Here is a 26840-nt window from a genome sequence, read left to right on the forward strand (position 1 = left end):
GCATTGTTCCATTTCAAGTGGTCCCAGTTTTTGCACTAATTCTCCAATGGCGATTCACCTTTCACCAGGAATGTAAAGGTCAAAGGGTTTAGCTAAATTAGGGAGTTCCAGGGCAAGGGTCTGAATTGACTGCTCTTTCCATTCTTGAAAGGCCACTTCTGGATTCTATTGAAAAGGATCATCATCTTTTCCTTTCAGTGTTTCATATAGAGGCCCAGCTAGTAGACTGTAGTTAGGGATCCAGAAGCAGCAAACCCTGGCCTCCCCAGGAACCCCTAAGCTGTCTTCTAGTTTTAGAAAGGGGTAAGGCTGCAAATGGTTTCTTCCCTTTCCTGGGATGGGCTTCTCCGAACTTCTGTGAGAATGAAGCCCAGGCAGGTCACCGCAGTCTGTGATATTTGAGCTTTTTCTTGGACAACTTCTATCCTTTATTGGCTTGGTAGTTCAGAGGCCTCCTTAGTAGGGCTGGCGATCAGAATGTCATCTGCGTACTGAAGGAGGGTTTCCTTTTCCAGAGGTAGAACTTTTAGGTCTTTAGCTAAGCTTTCCCCAAAGATGGTGTGGGAATTTTTGCACCCTTGGGGCAAGACGGCCTGGAAGTATTGTTTTAGTTGTATGTTGAGTCCTGCCACTCACAAGCCAAAATTTCTTGTGACTCTGGGACTAATGGAATACAAAAGAAGGCATCATTGAAGACTAATACAGAATACCATGTCCTGGTGGTTGGTAGAATGACCAGCAGGGTGTAGGAATTAGGAGCAGCTGGAGGTATATCCTCGGTGGCTTCACTGACTGTCCTGACATCCTTTACCAGGTCCCCAGCAGCCCATGGGGCTCTCGTGGTCAGACCAATCTCAGAATATGGAGCTCACCTGGGCAGGTACCCCACCCCCACCCCAGCCCACGGGGCTCTCGTGGTCAGGCCCCTCCCAGGATACAGAGCTACCCTTGCAGGTACCGTGGCAGGGCTGGGCACACAGGAACTGTGCACATAGCCCTCATTGCAGAGCACCCCCAGCTCACCTGTTGCTCAGAGCAGACACAGAGCACCTCAGAGCAGGACTTGAACTAACAAACAGCAGCTGCGACAGGTCTGTGACCCTGGGCATCACTCTGTGCGGCCTCCCTCCACCTGGTCTTCCAGAGACTTCCACTGCACCCGGGGCACCAGGCCTCTGTCTCCAACCACCACCCACCCCTCCTCTCCCTGACTCCTGGGTTCCTCTCATTAGGAGAGGGTTTTCTTGAAGTTGTCTCCCACTCATGGGCCAGATAAAATGATTAGAAAACAAGCCAAAGCTGCAGCCCCTTGTCTATCCTGACTCTCAGGAGCCCACACCTGTTCCTTGGACCTGGCCAGTTCAGCAAGTTCCATTTTCTGCAACTGTGAGCCCCTGAGGGGTGATGATTGGCTGACCTGGGCAGCCTTACCGTGCCGGCCAGCCCTCCCCAGGTGTGCCTGGGTTGAGATCAATATAAATACCACTCCAGGCAGCAAGAGACCCTGCAGCCGTGCCTGACACCATTTTCTCTGCCCTGTCAGCAGTCTCGGGGCTGGGCTGGTGGGAGGGAGTGAGAGGCCACGGCTTTGTGGGTGGCCCAGTGTGAGTGGGGCTCTGCTGGACTTTCTGCAGCAGTTGCCAGGCTGCCACCTGCTAAAGAAGAGGATGTGTCACCCATACCTGCTGCTGGAATTTCTCCCTGGGCAGAGGTGAGGAAGGAAAAAAGCAGTGGGGGCAGGGACAGGACGGGTATCTCAGGCAGGGAAATGGAAATCTTCCAGAAGAGCACCCAGGGCCAGGACCATCCTGGCTGGCCTGCAGGCACCAAGTCGGCTGGCATGCTGTCACTCGTGTGGCTCTATGGCCCTTCCTCTAGGCTTTCAAGTCCTTGTATATATTCAGGTGTTTTACCTGGGACGGGTGGGAATAGTTCAGCAGCAACTGGCCTGGGGCTCAGCTCACGTTTACTCACAGATGCCTCGGCACGGTGCCCCAGCTTTGCAATGAGGACGCTTGTTGCGTGGGGGCTGCTGGCTGAATGGGAGACGATTCCCCACCACTGGCCAACTTCAGAATTGTTTACAACTGGAGCAAGTGCCCTGATACGGTTTTCCTCTGTGGAACTGGTGGGTTCTGTGTTTTTTTTCTCTTTTTCGTTTTTGGTTCAAGGTAGATTTTATTCCTCTTTTTTGTATTTACAGATATAAGCATGGAAATAATTTATTCATATAAATACATGTATGTGAAGGGAATAATTGTTTTTACTGTTTTATTTTTTAAATTTTATTTCTTTCTAATTTTGAATTTTATTTTATATTTTTATACAGCAGGTTCTTATTGGTTATCTATTTTATACATATAAATGTATACATGCCAATCCCAGTCTCTCAACTCCTCCCACCACCACCCCCCCAACAGCTTTCCCCCTTGTTGTCCATACGTTTGTTGTCTACATCTGTTGCTTATTTATGCCTTGCAAAATGGTTAATCTGTACAGTTTTTCTAGGTTCCACATATATGCATGAATATACAAGATTTGTTTTTCTCTTTCTGACTTACTTCACTCTGTATGACAGTCTCTAGATCCATCGACGTCTCTACAAATGACCCAATTTCATTCCTTTTCATGGCTTAGTAATATTCCATTTTATATATGTACCACAGCTTTATGCATTCGTCTGTCTGTGGGCATTTAGGTTGCTTCCATTACCTCGATATTGTAAAGAGTGAGGCAATGAACATTGCGGTGAATGTCCCTTTTTGATTTATGGTTTTGTCTGGGTATATGTCCAGTACTGGTATTGCTGTATCATATGGTAATTCTATTGTTAGTTTCTTAAGAAACTCCATATTGTTCTCCATAGTGACTGTATCAATTTATATTCCCAACAATAGTGGAAGAGGGTTCCTTTTCTCCACACCCTTTCCAGCATTTTTTGTTTGTAGATTTTCTGATGATGCCCATTCTATCAGGTGTGAGGTGATACATCATTGTGGAGTCCATTTTGTTGAGCAAGGGGTAGGTCTTGTCTATTACATATTTGGCTGATGGAACGGTATCTGTGCTAAATTCAAACTCTGGTTTTATGCAGCACCCCAACTCACCTTCCCCCTTAAGCAAGCATAAGTTGGTTTTCTAAACTTGAGACCCTGTTCTGTTTTGTAACTCAGTTCATGTGTAGCCAAGTTCACATTCCGTGTATTAGTGATACCTTATGATGTTTCTTTTTCTGTATGACTTTTTTCACTTAGAATCACTGTGCCTCAATCCACTCATTATGCTGGTATGGGCCTGGTGACATAGTTTTCATTGCTGAGAGGTATTCTGTTGTACGTAAGTACCGCAACTTCTTTATCCATTATTTGCTATCTGGCATATTTAACTTGTGCTACAGAAGAGGTTCCTGTAAACAGAGCCGTCCCAAATTTTGGGGTGGCTGTGTCTTTTTGATTTTAATTTCCCTAAGCTATAGGACCATAAGTGGAAGTGCCCTAGGCTCTGTTCCTTTGTTTTTTAGATGTTTCAGGAAACACCATACACTTCTCCGGAGTGGCTGTTGGCAATTTACATCCCTCGCATTAGCATAACAAGGCTCCCAGTTCTCCATGGCCTGTCCTGCCTTTCTGGATTTTACACTTTTTTCAGATGGCCCTTTTGACCGGGGGAAGTGAGACTTCATTGTAGTGCAGATTTCCTTTGCAAGCTTGCTTGGTTGGCCAAAAAGGGCGTATGTGTTTTTTCCTGAATATATTCAGGAAAAAACGCATACGCCCTTTTTGGCCAAGTGCATCATTGTGGACGTTCTGCCTCTTTTCCTATGCTTTAAATGCAATTCCAGTCTACCTCCTGAAATCGGTTTCCTGCAATTCTGCCCTGCTTTCAAGTCCTCTTGGCAGCCTTACTTCAGTATATTTTTGGACGATAGCTGTCATTTCTAACTCTGCAGGATTGTGAATTACAGTGCCCCTGAGCTCCTTTCTTCAACTCACTTTCTTGTGAGCTGGCCGCAACACCGCAGGATTGTTTCAGGCCCTAATCTGGTTCCGGCACGGCACGCTGAGCCTTTGGTTAATTCCTCTTCCTGGTGGGAAATGAGAGTTAAATTTGCCCATCCAGACACCTCCAGCTAGTCTCTCATTGGCTCTCCCTATTCCTGTTCATCTTCCGCAGAAATTGCAAACTGGGCCAAACAGGAGGTTAAAGGCACTGACTCTCCAAGTCGGGAGAGTGTTAGTAAAGCGTCTGGAATGTTGCACCCGAGTACCAGGGGACGAGAAATGAGACATATTGGAACACGTCTCCAGATCACACGGTTGATCATACTCTGGGTTCCACATGCATGTTTTAGCTGAAGGAAGAATCCCTTAAACCTGGAGAGTTGAGACCCGTGGAATGGTTACCATGCAATATGACTTCAAAGGGTCTTCATTTGCTCACCGAACCTCTCCAATCCTATCACTGCTGCGTTTATGCCCCTGTAAACATGCTTGATTCTCTTTCGGAGACATAGCAATCCATAGGTTTTAAGATACTTACTAGTCAGGTACATTCTTTGGCTTTTAATATGGGGTGTTGAGTCCATTTCATTGAGCAAGGAGTAGCTCTTCTCTATTACATATTTGGCTTAAGGAACTTTATCTGTGCTCATTTCAATCTCTGGTTTTATGCAGCACCCCAACTCACCTTTCCCCTTAAGCAAGCATAAGTTGGTTTTCTAAATTTGAGACCCTCTTCTGTTTTGTAATCCAGTTCCTGTGTAGCCAAGTTTACATTCCGTGTATTAGTGATATCTTATGATGATTCTTTTTCTGTGTGACTTATTTCAGTTAGAATCATCATACCTGAATCCACTCATTATGCTGCTACGGGCCTGATGACATAGATTTCATTGCTGAGTGATATTGCATTGTACGTAAGTACCACAACTTCTTTATCCATTTTTCGCTTTCTGCGATATTGAACTTGTACCATAAACGAGGTTCTTGTAAACAGAGCCGTCCCAAACATTGGGGTGGCTGTGTCTTTTTGATTTTAATTTCCCTAAGCTATAGGACCATAAGTGGAAGTGCCCTAGGCTCTGTTGCTTTGTTTTTTAGATGTTTCAGGAAACACCATACACTTCTCCCGAGTGGCTGTTGGCAATTTACATCCCGCCCATCAGCATAACAAGGCTCCCAGTTCTCCATGGCCTGTCCTGCCTTTCTGGATTTTACACTTTTTTCAGATGGCCCCTTTGACCTGGGGGAAGTGAGACTTCATTTTAGTGCAGATTTCCTTTGCAAGCTTGCTTGGTTGGCCAAAAAGTGCGTATGCGTTTTTTCCTGAATATATACAGGAAAAAACGCATACGCCCTTTTTGGCCAAGTGCATCATTGTCGACGTTCTGCCTCTTTTCCTATGCTTTCAATGCAATTCCAGTCTACCTCCTGAAATCAGTTTCCTGCAATTCTGCCTTGCTTTCAATGCCTCTTCATAGCCTTACCTCAATATATTTTTTGAATATATTTGGCCTTTATAACTCTGCAGCTTTTTGAATTGCAGTGGCCCTTAGCTCCATTTTTCAGGTCTTATTTTTTGATCTTGCCTCATAACCACAGGATTCCTTCAGGCCCTATTTTTCTTCTGGGGCATCTTGCTGTGCCTTTGGTTTATTCTTCTTACTGATGTGAAATTAGAGAGACATGTGCTCATTGAAACCGCTACAGCTAGTTTCTCACTGGTTCCCCCTATTCCCATTCATCCTCCGCACTAACTGCAGACTGTGCGATACCAGAACTTAAAGGCATTGACTCTCCATGTGGGGATGTTTTTAATAAAGCAGCTGGAATGTCGATACAGAGTCCCAGGAGAGGAAAAATGAGGTGCATTTTAGAAACCTTTCCTGATCATATGGTATACCGTTCGCTGGGTTTCCCAAGCATGGTTTAGCTGTAGGAAGATTCCCTTCAACCTGGAGTGTTGGGACTCTTGGAATGAGTAGCATGAAGTATTGCATTAAACTTTTGGCAGTTGCTCACCAAAGCTCACCAATCCTCTCATCCCCAAGTGTCCAGCCTTATGTCTTATCCAGCTGTGGGTTTATATGTGGTCAATCCAGGTTGCATCACAGCCCCTGAGCGAATTTTGTAAGAATTTTTCTCTCTTTCATTGTTTCTGCGTTTTGTTTTTAAAATTTATTTCTATAATGAGGTTTAGCTCATTTTCACTGCTGTGTTTGTGCCGCTCTGCACACATTTGATTCCCTTATGGAGATATATCAATACATGGGTTTTAATATTCTTATTACTCAGATATATTTCTCTGCAGTGTATAGGGTGTGTTGAGGCCAGTTCATTGAGCAAGGTGTAGATCTTGTCTAATATCTATTTGGTTTATTGAACGGTATCTGTGCTAATTTCAAACTCTGGTTTTATGCATCACCCCACCTCTCCTTTCCCCTTAAGCTGACATAAGTGTGTTTTCTAAATGTGAGACACTGTTCTGTTCTGTAATTCATTTCTTGTGCAGCCATATTTACCCTCCCTCTATAAGTGATATCTTATGATATGTTTCTTTTTCTGTTTGACTTATTTCAAGTAGTATTATCGGACCTAAATCCACTCTTTATCCTTCTACTAACCTTATTACATTGATTTCATGGTGAAGAGATATTCCATTGTACATAAGTACCACATCTTCTTTATCCATTGTTCTCTTTCCTGGGATATTTAAGGTGTACTGAAGTTGAGGTTCTTGTAAACAGAGTAGCCCTAAACTGTGGTGTGCTTGTGTCTTGTTGATTTTTAGACTTCCCTAGATATACTCCCATGATTGGAAGTGTCCTATGCTCTGTAGCTCTGTTTTTTAGATGATTTAGGAACCACCATACACTTCTCCAGAGTGGCTCTCGGCAGTTCACACACTGCCCATCAGCGTATAAAGGCTCCCTGTTCTCCATGGCCCGTCCTGCATTTCTGGTTTTTACAATTTTTTTAGGATGGCCCTTTTGACCGGTGGGAAATGAGACTTCTTTGTTGTGCACATTTGCATTGCTTGCTTGCTTCCTTGCCCATAAAGTGCGTATGCGTTTTTTCCTGGATATAATCAGGAAAAAACGCATACGCCCTTTTGGGCCAACTGCATCATTGTCGAAATTCTGCCGCTTTTCATGTGCTTTAAAGACGAGTCCAATCTATCTCTTGAAATCTGTTTCTTGCAATTCTGTCTTGCATTCAGATCCTCTTCTTTGCCTTACCTCAACATATTTTTGGACGTTAGTTTTCATTTATAACTCTGCAGGTTTGTGAATTGCAGTGACCCTGAGCTCCATTTTTTAAGTTGCTCTTTTGTGAGCTGGCCTCAAACCCGCAGGATTGCTTCAGGCCCTATTTTGGCTCCGGCGAGGCGGGCTGAGCCTTTTTTCAATTCTTATTCTTAATGGGAAATTAGAGTGATATGTGCCCGTCCAAACCCCTACAACTATTCTCTCATTGGTTCCCCCTCTTCCCGTTCATCCTCCTCACAATTTGCAAAATGTGTGAAACAGAAGTTGAAATGTGCTGATTCTCCAAGTGGGGAGATTCTAAGTAACGTGGCTGGAATGGTGAACAGGAGCACCAGGAGAGGATAAATGAGCTGCATTTTAGACACATCTCCCGATCACATGGTGTACAGTCCTCTGGGTTTTCCATGCATGTTTTAGCTGTAGGAAGATCCCTTGAACCTGCAGATTTGGGACCCATTAAATGGGTACCACGTAGTATTACTTTAAAAGGTGTGCATTTCCTCACCCAACCTCACATTTCCCTTAGTGCAAACAGTTTCCAGCCTTATGTCTCATCCTGCTGTGGGTCTAGATGTGTTCAATCCATGTTGCATCACCGTCCCTGAGGAAAAGTTGTAAGAGGTTTTCTCTGTCTCTCTGTCGTTTATTTTTTTCAATTTATTACTATATTGGTTACAGCTGATTTTCAAAGCTCTGTTTCTTGCTGCTGTACATCCACTTGATTCATGTACAGAGAGACATCAGTAAATTCTTTTTCAGATTCTTACCAGTCGTATATATTCTTTTCCGGTGACTTGAGTGTGCTGAGTGCAGTTCTTTCAGCTACCGTGTAGGTCTTCTTGATTATCAGTTTGGTATTTGGAATGGTATCTTTGCTAATTTCAACCTCCTGGATGATGCCTCACCCCTCCCCACCTTTCCCGTTTAGCAGCCTTATGCGTGTTTTCTACATATTTGACTATGTTTTTGTTTTGTAATTTATTTCATGTGTAGCTATTTTGGATTCCACCTTTAAGTGATATCTTATGATATGTGTCTTTTTCTTTTTGAATTATGTCACTTAGAATGATCATACGTAACTCCTCCGGAGTTGTTACAACTGGCCATATTTCATTGATTTCCAGGCTGAATAATATTCCACTCTACCTAAGTACCACATCTCTATCCATTTTTTCTCTCCAGAGACATTTAAGTTATATCCTAGTCGAGGATCTTTTAAACAGAGAGGGGGTAAACATTGGGGTGCCTGTGTCCTCTCGATTTTTGTTTTTCCCAAGATATACGCCCATGAGTGCAAGTGCCCTATGCTCTGTAGCTCATTTTTTAGATGCTTTAGTAAACACAATACACTTCTCCAGAATGGCCGTTGGCAATATACATTTCCACTATAAGTCTCACAGGGCTCCCTCTTCTCCTTGCCCTGTCCTGCATTTCTGTTGTTTACGCTTTATGAGGATGGCTCTTATGACTGATGCGAAGTGATATCTTTTGTAGTATTGACTTCCAGTGCCCACCTGTTTGGTTGGCTAAAAAAGTGTATGCCCTTTTCTTGAATATATACAGAAAAAAACGCATACACCCTTTTTGGCCAACTGCAATGTTGGCAATGTTCAGCTCCTTTTCTTGTGCTTAATGGCGAGTCCTTTCTACCTCCTCAAATCCCTTTCCTGCCATTCTCCCTTGCTTACAAGTCCTTTTCTCTGACTTTCCTCAAGACATTTTTCAGTGATGGATATTTTCAACTCTGCAGTTTCGTGAATTTTACTGCCCCTGAGTTCCATTGTTCAACTTGTGTTTATGGGAACTGGTCACAAAGCAGTGGGATTTCCTCAAGCCCTATACTGTTTCCATGGGCAACCCTAGCCTTTGGTCAATTCGTCTTCCTGATTGGAAATTAGAGTGACATGTGCCTGTCTGAACACCTAGGACTTGTCTCTCATTGTTCCTCATCCTTCCGCTTCATCCTCTGGACAAATTCCAAACTGTACGCAACAGGATGTTGACAGTGCTGACCTCTCCAAGTGGGGAGACTGTTAGTAAAGACGCTGGAGGGGTGAACCCGAGCACCAGGAGATGAGGAGATGAGATGCCTTTTCCAAACTCTTCCCGATCAGATGGTATACCATCCTCTGGGTGTGACACACATGTTTTAGCAGTAGGAAGAGTCCCATTCATGTAAGGAGAACACCAGGGCTTTTTCAAAATCAGTGTCTCCCCGAAACCCAAACCGGGGAATTTTTTAAGCTACGGCTACACATATGTTCATTAAGGGCCTTGGGAAGTAGGCAGAGTCCAAACTTTAGATGATTGAAGTCTTCAGGGTCAGAAGCACTCACCACCAGCTTCCCTTAGGTTACACTTTAACTGTCATTGATAGATGATGTCAATAAAAATATCTATTCTTTTTCAGATTATTTCCCCTTATAGGTTATTGCAAAATGTTGAGTGTAGTTCCCTGTGCTATACAGTAGTTCCTTGTTGATGATCTATTTTATACATAGCAGTGTGTATGTGTTAATCCCAAACTGTTAATTTATCCCTCCTCCCACCTTTCCCCTTTGGTAATAATAAATTATAAGATTTTATACTTCTCAGAAATGGGGGAGCTGAAAGAGAGGTATCATTTTCAATGGAAAAGCATTTAAAACAAGATTGAAGCTTTAACCAAGATTATTAGATGTACATCCTTGGAAAGAAATCACTTCGTTTCTCTAATATTGACCTGACAAATAAGACAAACCTTTTCACTGAACTTGCTTATAATAAAGTGATGGAAATATCAAATGGAAGTGTTAGAAACATCTTATTTTACCCGAGCCTTATACACTGTTCTATGTTAACTACAGTTTGGCTCACACATCTGTTCATTGAGGTTACAATAGTCTCAATTTCTGTTACTGATCCTCCAGAGTGGACCCCAACAAGTGTCCCCCTGCCCAGTGTCATTGGGGCCAACAGATCGAGACTGAGTTTGGTTCACAAGCAAAGGAAGCTTTATATTTTGATCAGAGAATGGAGAGGTGAGAGCATGCACTACCCTGTGGGCTGTGGGCTGGGCTGCTGTGTAGAGATCCTGTCAGAGTCAGTGGGAGGGAGGGGTCGGAGCTCTCGAGGGCCGGGTTGGCTGCAGCTCAGGCTCTATATTGCGGAGTCTGCACTGGGCCCCAGGAGCTGAGGTGTCGACCCAGCCATTCTGCACTAGGAAATCTGGTCTGAAGTGCCGGGTGTGGAACCTCTGCATGCGGGACCCTAGGAGCACATGAAATTAGACAAAGCACAAAGGATAAAAAAGGTTAGACTTGACTTTATTGCCCAGATTCTATTTTTATCTCCCAGGGATTTTTAATGGGCTTTGCTGGGGACAAACCCCTCCTCTGCCTTTTGTCCCGTTCCTCATTCTTGGAGTGCTGAGGGTGCAGACCCTTCTTCTGTAACTGCTGAGTGCTGAGTTGGGAGCCCTCGTACCCGGGGGCGAGGGTCAGAGCTTCTCCCCAGCAGCCTCCAGGTGACGTTGATTGTCCCCAGGCCCCCTGCCTCCCTGCTCGTCCACCTGAGCACCAGCATTGGAAGTGTTATAGACTCTAATGACCTTTAAGGTTCCAGGAAAGAGATGTGCAGAGACGCTGTGGGGGCCGGTTTCACCCCGCCCCACATTTCTTCGGCCACCTTAGGCTGACCGTTTCTGCCAGCCTAGATGCTCTGACCAGTAGTCTGCGCTTTCTTCAATTAGGCCCCTGAATTAACGTACAAACAGCACCAGGTGTCAGAGCCCTGCCCGCTCAACTCCCAGACAGTCCAGGGTCAGTGGTGATCAAGGACCATGATGGCCACTGAGTCAACAGCCTTTTGAAGTAAACAGGAGTCCAGCCGGTCTTATTGGCCACCATCATCACGGTGTCTGTAGGCTTTTCTATGGTGACAGTGTGGTATACGGTTCCCCCGCCAAGATTATTAGCTCCCCTCTGGGTGCAGTAAGTCCTGCAAGCAGTAGTCTACTCTTTTGGGACACACTCTTGTTGTTTTATGAGAGAAACTCCAGGTCAAGTGATGTTCACACGAGTCGTCATAGTGCCCTGTTGCCCCCGGTTATCTCTCTGGATGTTGGAGTTGGAGGGCCTCCTCACTCGAGGTTGGTGTGCCCACGGAGCGAACCCTGCAACTTCAGGGCATGGTTGGTGGTTAGGATCACCACATGGGGTCCTTTTCCCTTAGGAGGGAGGTGGCCTTTTGGGCTGCTGATTTCCAGGTTTTTAGATACTGCCAGTATCTTGGCCAGATGTGGCAGTGGGCCAAACCCCTTGGTGACCGTAGTTTATCCTACCTGGATGGCATTCTTGCATTGTTCCATTTCAAGTGGTCCCAGTTTTTGCACTAATTCTCCAATGGCGATTCACCTTTCACCAGGAATGTAAAGGTCAAAGGGTTTAGCTAAATTAGGGAGTTCCAGGGCAAGGGTCTGAATTGACTGCTCTTTCCATTCTTGAAAGGCCACTTCTGGATTCTATTGAAAAGGATCATCATCTTTTCCTTTCAGTGTTTCATATAGAGGCCCAGCTAGTAGACTGTAGTTAGGGATCCAGAAGCAGCAAACCCTGGCCTCCCCAGGAACCCCTAAGCTGTCTTCTAGTTTTAGAAAGGGGTAAGGCTGCAAATGGTTTCTTCCCTTTCCTGGGATGGGCTTCTCCGAACTTCTGTGAGAATGAAGCCCAGGCAGGTCACCGCAGTCTGTGATATTTGAGCTTTTTCTTGGACAACTTCTATCCTTTATTGGCTTGGTAGTTCAGAGGCCTCCTTAGTAGGGCTGGCGATCAGAATGTCGTCTGCGTAATGAAGGAGGATTTTCTTTTCCAGAGGTAGAACTTTTAGGTCTTTAGCTAAGCTTTCCCCAAAGATGGTGTGGGAATTTTTGCACCCTTGGGGCAAGACGGCCTGGAAGTATTGTTTTAGTTGTATGTTGAGTCCTGCCACTCACAAGCCAAAATTTCTTGTGACTCTGGGACTAATGGAATACAAAAGAAGGCATCATTGAAGACTAATACAGAATACCATGTCCTGGTGGTTGGTAGAATGACCAGCAGGGTGTAGGAATTAGGAGCAGCTGGAGGTATATCCTCGGTGGCTTCACTGACTGTCCTGACATCCTTTACCAGGTCCCCAGCAGCCCATGGGGCTCTCGTGGTCAGACCAATCTCAGAATATGGAGCTCACCTGGGCAGGTACCCCACCCCCACCCCAGCCCACGGGGCTCTCGTGGTCAGGCCCCTCCCAGGATACAGAGCTACCCTTGCAGGTACCGTGGCAGGGCTGGGCACACAGGAACTGTGCACATAGCCCTCATTGCAGAGCACCCCCTGCTCACCTGTTGCTCAGAGCAGACACAGAGCACCTCAGAGCAGGACTTGAACTAACAAACAGCAGCTGCAACAGGTCTGTGACCCTGGGCATCACTCTGTGCGGCCTCCCTCCACCTGGTCTTCCAGAGACTTCCATTGCACCCGGGGCACCAGGCCTCTGTCTCCAACCACCACCCACCCCTCCTCTCCCTGACTCCTGGGTTCCTCTCATTAGGAGAGGGTTTTCTTGAAGTTGTCTCCCACTCATGGGCCAGATAAAATGATTAGAAAACAAGCCAAAGCTGCAGCCCCTTGTCTATCCTGACTCTCAGGAGCCCACACCTGTTCCTTGGACCTGGCCAGTTCAGCAAGTTCCATTTTCTGCAACTGTGAGCCCCTGAGGGGTGATGATTGGCTGACCTGGGCAGCCTTACCGTGCCGGCCAGCCCTCCCCAGGTGTGCCTGGGTTGAGATCAATATAAATACCACTCCAGGCAGCAAGAGTCCCTGCAGCCGTGCCTGACGCCATTTTCTCTGCCCTGTCAGCAGTCTCGGGGCTGGGCTGGTGGGAGGGAGTGAGAGGCCACGGCTTTGTGGGTGGCCCAGTGTGAGTGGGGCTCTGCTGGACTTTCTGCAGCAGTTGCCAGGCTGCCACCTGCTAAAGAAGAGGATGTGTCATCCATACCTGCTGCTGGAATTTCTCCCTGGGCAGAGGTGAGGAAGGAAAAAAGCAGTGGGGGCAGGGACAGGACGGGTATCTCAGGCAGGGAAATGGAAATCTTCCAGAAGAGCACCCAGGGCCAGGACCATCCTGGCTGGCCTGCAGGCACCAAGTCGGCTGGCATGCTGTCACTCGTGTGGCTCTATGGCCCTTCCTCTAGGCTTTCAAGTCCTTGTATATATTCAGGTGTTTTACCTGGGACGGGTGGGAATAGTTCAGCAGCAACTGGCCTGGGGCTCAGCTCACGTTTACTCACAGATGCCTCGGCACGGTGCCCCAGCTTTGCAATGAGGACGCTTGTTTCGTGGGGGCTGCTGGCTGAATGGGAGACGATTCCCCACCACTGGCCAACTTCAGAATTGTTTACAACTGGATCAAGTGCCCTGATACGGTTTTCCTCTGTGGAACTGGTGGGTTCTGTGTTTTTTTTCTCTTTTTCGTTTTTGGTTCAAGGTAGATTTTATTCCTCTTTTTTGTATTTACAGATATAAGCATGGAAATAATTTATTCATATAAATACATGTATGTGAAGGGAATAATTGTTTTTACTGTTTTATTTTTTAAATTTTATTTCTTTCTAATTTTGAATTTTATTTTATATTTTTATACAGCAGGTTCTTATTGGTTATCTATTTTATACATATAAATGTATACATGCCAATCCCAGTCTCTCAACTCCTCCCACCACCACCCCCCCAACAGCTTTCCCCCTTGTTGTCCATACGTTTGTTGTCTACATCTGTTGCTCTATTTATGCCTTGCAAAATGGTTAATCTGTACAGTTTTTCTAGGTTCCACATATATGCATGAATATACAAGATTTGTTTTTCTCTTTCTGACTTACTTCACTCTGTATGACAGTCTCTAGATCCATCGACGTCTCTACAAATGACCCAATTTCATTCCTTTTCATGGCTTAGTAATATTCCATTTTATATATGTACCACAGCTTTATGCATTCGTCTGTCTGTGGGCATTTAGGTTGCTTCCATTACCTCGATATTGTAAAGAGTGAGGCAATGAACATTGCGGTGAATGTCCCTTTTTGATTTATGGTTTTGTCTGGGTATATGTCCAGTACTGGTATTGCTGTATCATATGGTAATTCTATTGTTAGTTTCTTAAGAAACTCCATATTGTTCTCCATAGTGACTGTATCAATTTATATTCCCAACAATAGTGGAAGAGGGTTCCTTTTCTCCACACCCTTTCCAGCATTTTTTGTTTGTAGATTTTCTGATGATGCCCATTCTATCAGGTGTGAGGTGATACATCATTGTGGAGTCCATTTTGTTGAGCAAGGGGTAGGTCTTGTCTATTACATATTTGGCTGATGGAACGGTATCTGTGCTAAATTCAAACTCTGGTTTTATGCAGCACCCCAACTCACCTTCCCCCTTAAGCAAGCATAAGTTGGTTTTCTAAACTTGAGACCCTGTTCTGTTTTGTAACTCAGTTCATGTGTAGCCAAGTTCACATTCCGTGTATTAGTGATACCTTATGATGTTTCTTTTTCTGTATGACTTTTTTCACTTAGAATCACTGTGCCTCAATCCACTCATTATGCTGGTATGGGCCTGGTGACATAGTTTTCATTGCTGAGAGGTATTCTGTTGTACGTAAGTACCGCAACTTCTTTATCCATTATTTGCTATCTGGCATATTTAACTTGTGCTACAGAAGAGGTTCCTGTAAACAGAGCCGTCCCAAATTTTGGGGTGGCTGTGTCTTTTTGATTTTAATTTCCCTAAGCTATAGGACCATAAGTGGAAGTGCCCTAGGCTCTGTTCCTTTGTTTTTTAGATGTTTCAGGAAACACCATACACTTCTCCGGAGTGGCTGTTGGCAATTTACATCCCTCGCATTAGCATAACAAGGCTCCCAGTTCTCCATGGCCTGTCCTGCCTTTCTGGATTTTACACTTTTTTCAGATGGCCCTTTTGACCGGGGGAAGTGAGACTTCATTGTAGTGCAGATTTCCTTTGCAAGCTTGCTTGGTTGGCCAAAAAGGGCGTATGTGTTTTTTCCTGAATATATTCAGGAAAAAACGCATACGCCCTTTTTGGCCAAGTGCATCATTGTGGACGTTCTGCCTCTTTTCCTATGCTTTAAATGCAATTCCAGTCTACCTCCTGAAATCGGTTTCCTGCAATTCTGCCCCGCTTTCAAGTCCTCTTGGCAGCCTTACTTCAGTATATTTTTGGACGATAGCTGTCATTTCTAACTCTGCAGGATTGTGAATTACAGTGCCCCTGAGCTCCTTTCTTCAACTCACTTTCTTGTGAGCTGGCCGCAACACCGCAGGATTGTTTCAGGCCCTAATCTGGTTCCGGCACGGCACGCTGAGCCTTTGGTTAATTCCTCTTCCTGGTGGGAAATGAGAGTTAAATTTGCCCATCCAGACACCTCCAGCTAGTCTCTCATTGGCTCTCCCTATTCCTGTTCATCTTCCGCAGAAATTGCAAACTGGGCCAAACAGGAGGTTAAAGGCACTGACTCTCCAAGTCGGGAGAGTGTTAGTAAAGCGTCTGGAATGTTGCACCCGAGTACCAGGGGACGAGAAATGAGACATATTGGAACACGTCTCCCGATCACACGGTTGATCATACTCTGGGTTCCACATGCATGTTTTAGCTGAAGGAAGAATCCCTTAAACCTGGAGAGTTGAGACCCGTGGAATGGTTACCATGCAATATGACTTCAAAGGGTCTTCATTTGCTCACCGAACCTCTCCAATCCTATCACTGCTGCGTTTATGCCCCTGTAAACATGCTTGATTCTCTTTCGGAGACATAGCAATCCATAGGTTTTAAGATACTTACTAGTCAGGTACATTCTTTGGCTTTTAATATGGGGTGTTGAGTCCATTTCATTGAGCAAGGAGTAGCTCTTCTCTATTACATATTTGGCTTAAGGAACTTTATCTGTGCTCATTTCAATCTCTGGTTTTATGCAGCACCCCAACTCACCTTTCCCCTTAAGCAAGCATAAGTTGGTTTTCTAAATTTGAGACCCTCTTCTGTTTTGTAATCCAGTTCCTGTGTAGCCAAGTTTACATTCCGTGTATTAGTGATATCTTATGATGTTTCTTTTTCTGTGTGACTTATTTCAGTTAGAATCATCATACCTGAATCCACTCATTATGCTGCTACGGGCCTGATGACATAGATTTCATTGCTGAGTGATATTGCATTGTACGTAAGTACCACAACTTCTTTATCCATTTTTCACTTTCTGCGATATTGAACTTGTACCATAAACGAGGTTCTTGTAAACAGAGCCGTCCCAAACATTGGGGTGGCTGTGTCTTTTTGATTTTAATTTCCCTAAGCTATAGGACCATAAGTGGAAGTGCCCTAGGCTCTGTTGCTTTGTTTTTTAGATGTTTCAGGAAACACCATACACTTCTCCCGAGTGGCTGTTGGCAATTTACATCCCTCGCATTAGCATAACAAGGCTCCCAGTTCTCCATGGCCTGTCCTGCCTTTCTGGATTTTACACTTTTTTCAGATGGCCCTTTTGACCGGGGGAAGTGAGACTTCATTGTAGTGCAGATTTCCTTTGCAAGCTTGCTTGGTTGGCCAAAAAGGGCGTATGTGTTTTTTCCTGAATATATTCAGGAAAAAACGCATACGCCCTTTTTGGCCAAGTGCATCATTGTGGACGTTCTGCCTCTTTTCCTATGCTTTAAATGCAATTCCAGTCTACCTCCTGAAATCGGTTTCCTGCAATTCTGCCCCGCTTTCAAGTCCTCTTGGCAGCCTTACTTCAGTATATTTTTGGACGATAGCTGTCATTTCTAACTCTGCAGGATTGTGAATTACAGTGCCCCTGAGCTCCTTTCTTCAACTCACTTTCTTGTGAGCTGGCCGCAACACCGCAGGATTGTTTCAGGCCCTAATCTGGTTCCGGCACGGCACGCTGAGCCTTTGGTTAATTCCTCTTCCTGGTGGGAAATGAGAGTTAAATTTGCCCATCCAGACACCTCCAGCTAGTCTCTCATTGGCTCTCCCTATTCCTGTTCATCTTCCGCAGAAATTGCAAACTGGGCCAAACAGGAGGTTAAAGGCACTGACTCTCCAAGTCGGGAGAGTGTTAGTAAAGCGTCTGGAATGTTGCACCCGAGTACCAGGGGACGAGAAATGAGACATATTGGAACACGTCTCCCGATCACACGGTTGATCATACTCTGGGTTCCACATGCATGTTTTAGCTGAAGGAAGAATCCCTTAAACCTGGAGAGTTGAGACCCGTGGAATGGTTACCATGCAATATGACTTCAAAGGGTCTTCATTTGCTCACCGAACCTCTCCAATCCTATCACTGCTGCGTTTATGCCCCTGTAAACATGCTTGATTCTCTTTCGGAGACATAGCAATCCATAGGTTTTAAGATACTTACTAGTCAGGTACATTCTTTGGCTTTTAATATGGGGTGTTGAGTCCATTTCATTGAGCAAGGAGTAGCTCTTCTCTATTACATATTTGGCTTAAGGAACTTTATCTGTGCTCATTTCAATCTCTGGTTTTATGCAGCACCCCAACTCACCTTTCCCCTTAAGCAAGCATAAGTTGGTTTTCTAAATTTGAGACCCTCTTCTGTTTTGTAATCCAGTTCCTGTGTAGCCAAGTTTACATTCCGTGTATTAGTGATATCTTATGATGTTTCTTTTTCTGTGTGACTTATTTCAGTTAGAATCATCATACCTGAATCCACTCATTATGCTGCTACGGGCCTGATGACATAGATTTCATTGCTGAGTGATATTGCATTGTACGTAAGTACCACAACTTCTTTATCCATTTTTCACTTTCTGCGATATTGAACTTGTACCATAAACGAGGTTCTTGTAAACAGAGCCGTCCCAAACATTGGGGTGGCTGTGTCTTTTTGATTTTAATTTCCCTAAGCTATAGGACCATAAGTGGAAGTGCCCTAGGCTCTGTTGCTTTGTTTTTTAGATGTTTCAGGAAACACCATACACTTCTCCCGAGTGGCTGTTGGCAATTTACATCCCGCCCATCAGCATAACAAGGCTCCCAGTTCTCCATGGCCTGTCCTGCCTTTCTGGATTTTACACTTTTTTCAGATGGCCCTTTTGACCGGGGGGAAGTGAGACTTCATTGTAGTGCAGATTTCCTTTGCAAGCTTGCTTGGTTGGCCAAAAAGGGCGTATGCTTTTTTTCCTGAATATATTCAGGAAAAAACGCATACGCCCTTTTTGGCCAAGTGAATCATTGTCGACGTTCTGCCTCTTTTCCTATGCTTTAAATGCAATTCCAGTCTACCTCCTGAAATCAGTTTCCTGCAATTCTGCCTTGCTTTCAATGCCTCTTCATAGCCTTACCTCAATATATTTTTTGAATATATTTGGCCTTTATAACTCTGCAGGTTTTTGAATTGCAGCAGCCCTTAGCTCCATTTTTCAGCTCTTATTTTTTTGATCTTGCCTCATAACCACAGGATTCCTTCAGGCCCTATTTTTCTTCTGGGGCACCTTGCTGTGCCTTTGGTTTATTCTTCTTACTGATGTGAAATTAGAGAGACATGTGCCCATTGAAACCGCTACAGCTAGTTTCTCACTGGTTCCCCCTATTCCCATTCATCCTCCGCACTAACTGCAGACTGTGCGATACCAGAACTTAAAGGCATTGACTCTCCATGTGGGGATGTTTTTAGTAAAGCAGCTGGAATGTCAATCCGGAGTCCCAGGAGAGGAAAAATGAGGTGCATTTTAGAAACCTTTCCCGATCATATGGTATACCAGTCGCTGGGTTTCCCAAGCATGGTTTAGCTGTAGGAAGATTCCCTTCAACCTGGAGTGTTGGGACCCTTGGAATGAGTAGCATGAAGTATTGCATTAAACTTTTGGCAGTTGCTCACCAAAGCTCACCAATCCTCTCATCCCCAAGTGTCCAGCCTTATGTCTTATCCAGCTGTGGGTTTACATGTGGTCAATCCAGGTTGCATCACAGCCCCTGAGCGAATTTTTTAAGAATTTTTCTCTCTTTCATTGTTTCTGCGTTTTGTTTTTAAAATTTATTTCTATAATGGGGTTTAGCTCATTTTCACTGCTGTGTTTGTGCCGCTCTGCACACACTTGATTCCCTTATGGAGATATATCAATACATGGGTTTTAAGATTCTTATTACTCAGATATATTTCTCTGCGGTGTATAGGGTGTGTTGAGGCCAGTTCATTGAGCAAGGTGTAGATCTTGTCTAATATCTATTTGGTTTATTGAACGGTATCTGTGCTAATTTCAAACTCTGGTTTTATGCATCACCCCACCTCTCCTTTCCCCTTAAGCTGACATAAGTGTGTTTTCTAAATGTGAGACACTGTTCTGTTCTGTAATTCATTTCTTGTGCAGCCATATTTACCCTCCCTCTATAAGTGATATCTTATGATATGTTTCTTTTTCTGTTTGACTTATTTCAAGTAGTATTATCGGACCTAAATCCACTCTTTATCCTTCTACTAACCTTATTACATTGATTTCATGGTGAAGAGATATTCCATTGTACATAAGTACCACATCTTCTTTATCCATTGTTCTCTTTCCTGGGATATTTAAGGTGTACTGAAGTTGAGGTTCTTGTAAACAGAGTAGCCCTAAACTGTGGTGTGCTTGTGTCTTGTTGATTTTTAGACTTCCCTAGATATACTCCCATGATTGGAAGTGTCCTATGCTCTGTAGCTCTGTTTTTTAGATGATTTAGGAACCACCATACACTTCTCCAGAGTGGCTCTCGGCAGTTCACACACTGCCCATCAGCGTATAAAGGCTCCCTGTTCTCCATGGCCTGTCCTGCATTTCTGGTTTTTACAATTTTTTTAGGATGGCCCTTTTGACCGGTGGGAAATGAGACTTCTTTGTTGTGCACATTTGCATTGTTTGCTTGCTTCCTTGCCCATAAAGTGCGTATGCGTTTTTTCCTGGATATAATCAGGAAAAAACGCATACGCCCTTTTGGGCCAACTGCATCATTGTCGAAATTCTGCCACTTTTCATGTGCTTTAAAGACGAGTCCAATCTATCTCTTGAAATCTGTTTCTTGCAATTCTGTCTTGCATTCAGATCCTCTTCTTTGCCTTACCTCAACATATTTTTGGACGTTAGTTTTCATTTATAACTCTGCAGGTTTGTGAATTGCAGTGACCCTGAGCTCCATTTTTTAAGTTGCTCTTTTGTGAGCTGGCCTCACACCCGCAGGATTGCTTCAGGCCCTATTTTGGCTCCGGCGAGGCGGGCTGAGCCTTTTTTCAATTCTTATTCTTAATGGGAAATTAGAGTGATATGTGCCCGTCCAAACCCCTACAACTATTCTCTCATTGGTTCCCCCTCTTCCCGTTCATCCTCCTCACAATTTGCAAAATGTGTGAAACAGAAGTTGAAATGTGCTGATTCTCCAAGTGGGGAGATTCTAAGTAACGTGGCTGGAATGGTGAACAGGAGCACCAGGAGAGGATAAATGAGCTGCATTTTAGACACATCTCCCGATCACATGGTGTACAGTCCTCTGGGTTTTCCATGCATGTTTTAGCTGTAGGAAGATCCCTTGAACCTGCAGATTTGGGACCCATTGAATGGGTACCAGGTAGTATTACTTTAAAGGGTGTGCATTTCCTCACCCAACCTCACATTTCTCTTAGTGCAAACAGTTTCCAGCCTTATGTCTCATCCTGCTGTGGGTCTAGATGTGTTCAATCCATGTTGCATCACCGTCCCTGAGGAAAAGTTGTAAGAGGTTTTCTCTGTCTCTCTGTCGTTTATTTTTTCAATTTATTACTATATTGGTTACAGCTGATTTTCAAAGCTCTGTTTCTTGCTGCTGTACATCCACTTGATTCACGTACAGAGAGACATCAGTAAATTCTTTTTCAGAATCTTACCAGTCGTATATATTCTTTTCCGGTGACTTAAGTGTGCTGAGTGAAGTTCTTTCAGCTACCGTGTAGGTCTTGTTGATTATCAGTTTGGTATTTGAAATGGTATCTTTGCTAATTTCAACCTCCTGGATGATGCCTCACCCCTCCCCACTTTTCCCGTTTAGCAGCCTTATGCGTGTTTTCTACATATTTGACTATGTTTTTGTTTTGTAATTTATTTCATGTGTAGCCATTTTGGATTCCACCTTTAAGTGATATCTTATGATATGTGTCTTTTTCTTTTTGAATTATGTCACTTAGAATGATCATACGTAACTCCTCCGGAGTTGTTACAACTGGCCATATTTCATTGATTTCCAGGCTGAATAATATTCCACTCTACCTAAGTACCACATCTCTATCCATTTTTTCTCTCCAGAGACATTTAAGTTATATCCTAGTCGAGGATCTTTTAAACAGAGAGGGGGTAAACATTGGGGTGCCTGTGTCCTCTCGATTTTTGTTTTTCCCAAGATATACGCCCATGAGTGCAAGTGCCCTATGCTCTGTAGCTCATTTTTTAGATGCTTTAGTAAACACAATACACTTCTCCAGAATGGCCGTTGGCAATATACATTTCCACTATAAGTCTCACAGGGCTCCCTCTTCTCCTTGCCCTGTCCTGCATTTCTGTTATTTACGCTTTATGAGGATGGCTCTTCTGACTGATGCGAAGTGATATCTTTTGTAGTATTGACTTCCAGTGCCCACCTGTTTGGTTGGCTAAAAAAGTGTATGCCCTTTTCTTGAATATATACACAAAAAAACGCATACACCCTTTTTGGCCAACTGCAATGTTGGCAATGTTCAGCTCCTTTTCTTGTGCTTAATGGCGAGTCCTTTCTACCTCCTCAAATCCCTTTCCTGCCATTCTCCCTTGCTTACAAGTCCTTTTCTCTGACTTTCCTCAAGACATTTTTCAGTGATGGATATTTTCAACTCTGCAGTTTCATGAATTTTACTGCCCCTGAGTTCCATTGTTCAACTTGTGTTTATGGGAACTGGCCACAAAGCAGCGGGATTTCCTCAAGCCCTATACTGTTTCCATGGGCAACCCTAGCCTTTGGTCAATTCGTCTTCCTGATTGGAAATTAGAGTGACATGTGCCTGTCTGAACACCTAGGACTTGTCTCTCATTGTTCCTCATCCTTCCGCTTCATCCTCTGGACAAATTCCAAACTGTACGCAACAGGATGTTGACAGTGCTGACCTCTCCAAGTGGGGAGACTGTTAGTAAAGACGCTGGAGGGGTGAACCCGAGCACCAGGAGATGAGGAGATGAGATGCCTTTTCCAAACTCTTCCCGATCAGACGGTATACCATCCTCTGGGTGTGACACACATGTTTTAGCAGTAGGAAGAGTCCCATTCATGTAAGGAGAACACCAGGGCTTTTTCAAAATCAGTGTCTCCCCGAAACCCAAACCGGGGAATTTTTTAAGCTACGGCTACACATATGTTCATTAAGGGCCTTGGGAAGTAGGCAGAGTCCAAACTTTAGATGATTGAAGTCTTCAGGGTCTGAAGCACTCACCACCAGCTTCCCTTAGGTTACACTTTAACTGTCATTGATAGATGATGTCAATAAAAATATCTATTCTTTTTCAGATTATTTCCCCTTATAGGTTATTGCAAAATGTTGAGTGTAGTTCCCTGTGCTATACAGTAGTTCCTTGTTAATGATCTATTTTATACATAGCAGTGTGTATGTGTTAATCCCAAACTGTTAATTTATCCCTCCTCCCACCTTTCCCCTTTGGTAATAATAAATTATAAGATTTTATACTTCTCAGAAATGGGGGAGTTGAAAGAGAGGTATCATTTTCAATGGAAAAGCATTTAAAACAAGATTGAAGCTTTAACCAAGATTATTAGATGTACATCCTTGGAAAGAAATCACTTCGTTTCTCTAATATTGACCTGAGAAATAAGACAAACCTTTTCACTGAACTTGCTTATAATAAAGTGATGGAAATATCAAATGGAAGTGTTAGAAACATCTTATTTTACCCGAGCCTTATACACTGTTCTATGTTAACTACAGTTTGGCTCACACATCTGTTCATTGAGGTTACAATAGTCTCAATTTCTGTTACTGATCCTCCAGAGTGGACCCCAACAAGTGTCCCCCTGCCCAGTGTCATTGGGGCCTACAGATCGAGACTGAGTTTGGTTCACAAGCAAAGGAAGCTTTATATTTTGATCAGAGAATGGAGAGGTGAGAGCATGCACTACCCCATGGGCTGTGGGCTGGGCTGCTGTGTAGAGATCCTGTCAGAGTCAGTGGGAGGGAGGGGGCGGAGCTCTCGAGGGCCGGGTTGGCTGCAGCTCAGGCTCTATATTGCGGAGTCTGCACTGGGCCCCAGGAGCTGAGGTGTCGACCCAGCCATTCTGCACTAGGAAATCTGGTCTGAAGTGCCGGGTGTGGAACCTCTGCATGCGGGACCCTAGGAGCACATGAAATTAGACAAAGCACAAAGGATAAAAAAGGTTAGACTTGACTTTATTGCCCAGATTCTATTTTTATCTCCCAGGGATTTTTAATGGGCTTTGCTGGGGACAAACCCCTCCTCTGCCTTTTGTCCCGTTCCTCATTCTTGGAGTGCTGAGGGTGCAGACCCTTCTTCTGTAACTGCTGAGTGCTGAGTTGGGAGCCCTCGTACCCGGGGGCGAGGGTCAGAGCTTCTCCCCAGCAGCCTCCAGGTGACGTTGATTGTCCCCAGGCCCCCTGCCTCCCTGCTCGTCCACCTGAGCACCAGCATTGGAAGTGTTATAGACTCTAATGACCTTTAAGGTTCCAGGAAAGAGATGTGCAGAGACGCTGTGGGGGCCGGTTTCACCCCGCCCCACATTTGTTCGGCCACCTTAGGCTGACCGTTTCTGCCAGCCTAGATGCTCTGACCAGTAGTCTGCGCTTTCTTCAATTAGGCCCCTGAATTAACGTACAAACAGCACCAGGTGTCAGAGCCCTGCCCGCTCAACTCCCAGACAGTCCAGGGTCAGTGGTGATCAAGGACCATGATGGCCACTGAGTCAACAGCCTTTTGAAGTAAACAGGAGTCCAGCCGGTCTTATTGGCCACCATCATCACGGTGTCTGTAGGCTTTTCTATGGTGACAGTGTGGTATACGGTTCCCCCGCCAAGATTATTAGCTCCCCTCTGGGTGCAGTAAGTCCTGCAAGCAGTAGTCTACTCTTTTGGGACACACTCTTGTTGTTTTATGAGAGAAACTCCAGGTCAAGTGATGTTCACACGAGTCGTCATGGTGCCCTGTTGCCCCCGGTTATCTCTCTGGATGTTGGAGTTGGAGGGCCTCCTCACTCGAGGTTGGTGTGCCCACGGAGCGAACCCTGCAACTTCAGGGCATGGTTGGTGGTTAGGATCACCACGTGGGGTCCTTTTCCCTTAGGAGGGAGGTGGCCTTTTGGGCTGCTGATTTCCAGGTTTTTAGATACTGCCAGTATCTTGGCCAGATGTGGCAGTGGGCCAAGCCCCTTGGTGACCGTAGTTTATCCTACCTGGATGGCATTCTTGCATTGTTCCATTTCAAGTGGTCCCAGTTTTTGCACTAATTCTCCAATGGCGATTCACCTTTCACCGGGAATGTAAAGGTCAAAGGGTTTAGCTAAATTAGGGAGTTCCAGGGCAAGGGTCTGAATTGACTGCTCTTTCCATTCTTGAAAGGCCACTTCTGGATTCTATTGAAAAGGATCATCATCTTTTCCTTTCAGTGTTTCATATAGAGGCCCAGCTAGTAGACTGTAGTTAGGGATCCAGAAGCAGCAAACCCTGGCCTCCCCAGGAACCCCTAAGCTGTCTTCTAGTTTTAGAAAGGGGTAAGGCTGCAAATGGTTTCTTCCCTTTCCTGGGATGGGCTTCTCCGACCTTCTGTGAGAATGAAGCCCAGGCAGGTCACCGCAGTCTGTGATATTTGAGCTTTTTCTTGGACAACTTCTATCCTTTATTGGCTTGGTAGTTCAGAGGCCTCCTTAGTAGGGCTGGCGATCAGAATGTCGTCTGCGTACTGAAGGAGGATTTTCTTTTCCAGAGGTAGAACTTTTAGGTCTTTAGCTAAGCTTTCCCCAAAGATGGTGTGGGAATTTTTGCACCCTTGGGGCAAGACGGCCCGAAAGTATTGTTTTAGTTGTACGTTGAGTCCTGCCACTCACAAGCCAAAATTTCTTGTGACTCTGGGACTAATGGAATACAAAAGAAGGCATCATTGAAGACTAATACAGAATACCATGTCCTGGTGGTTGGTAGAATGACCAGCAGGGTGTAGGAATTAGGAGCAGCTGGAGGTATATCCTCGGTGGCTTCACTGACTGTCCTGACATCCTTTACCAGGTCCCCAGCAGCCCATGGGGCTCTCGTGGTCAGACCAATCCCAGAATATGGAGCTCATCTTGGCGGGTACCCCACCCCCACCCCAGCCCACGGGGCTCTTTTGGTCAGGCCCCTCCCAGGATACAGAGCTACCCTTGCAGGTACCGTGGCAGGGCTGGGCACACAGGAACTGTGCACATAGCCCTCATTGCAGAGCACCCCCTGCTCACCTGTTGCTCAGAGCAGACACAGAGCACCTCAGAGCAGGACTTGAACTAACAAACAGCAGCTGCGACAGGTCTGTGACCCTGGGCATCACTCTGTGCGGCCTCCCTCCACCTGGTCTTCCAGAGACTTCCACTGCACCCGGGGCACCAGGCCTCTGTCTCCAACCACCACCCACCCCTCCTCTCCCTGACTCCTGGGTTCCTCTCATTAGGAGAGGGTTTTCTTGAAGTTGTCTCCCACTCATGGGCCAGATAAAATGATTAGAAAACAAGCCAAAGCTGCAGCCCCTTGTCTATCCTGACTCTCAGGAGCCCACACCTGTTCCTTGGACCTGGCCGGTTCAGCAAGTTCCATTTTCTGCAACTGTGAGCCCCTGAGGGGTGATGATTGGCTGACCTGGGCAGCCTTACCGTGCTGGCCAGCCCTCCCCAGGTGTGCCTGGGTTGAGATCAATATAAATACCACTCCAGGCAGCAAGAGCCCCTGCAGCCGTGCCTGACACCATTTTCTCTGCCCTGTCAGCAGTCTCGGGGCTGGGCTGGTGGGAGGGAGTGAGAGGCCACAGCTTTGTGGGTGGCCCAGTGTGAGTGGGGCTCTGCTGGACTTTCTGCAGCAGTTGCCAGGCTGCCACCTGCTAAAGAAGAGGATGTGTCACCCATACCTGCTGCTGGAATTTCTCCCTGGGCAGAGGTGAGGAAGGAAAAAAGCAGTGGGGGCAGGGACAGGACGGGTATCTCAGGCAGGGAAATGGAAATCTTCCAGAAGAGCACCCAGGGCCAGGACCAACCTGGCTGGCCTGCAGGCACCAAGTCGGCCGGCATGCTGTCACTCATGTGGCTCTATGGCCCTTCCTCTAGGCTTTCAAGTCCTTGTATATATTCAGGTGTTTTACCTGGGACGGGTGGGAATAGTTCAGCAGCAACTGGCCTGGGGCTCAGCTCACGTTTACTCACAGATGCCTCGGCACGGTGCCCCAGCTTTGCAATGAGGACGCTTGTTGCGTGGGGGCTGCTGGCTGAATGGGAGACGATTC

This window comes from Orcinus orca, chromosome 8 (genome assembly GCF_937001465.1).
Source record: "Orcinus orca chromosome 8, mOrcOrc1.1, whole genome shotgun sequence".
Lineage (NCBI taxonomy): Eukaryota > Metazoa > Chordata > Mammalia > Artiodactyla > Delphinidae > Orcinus > Orcinus orca.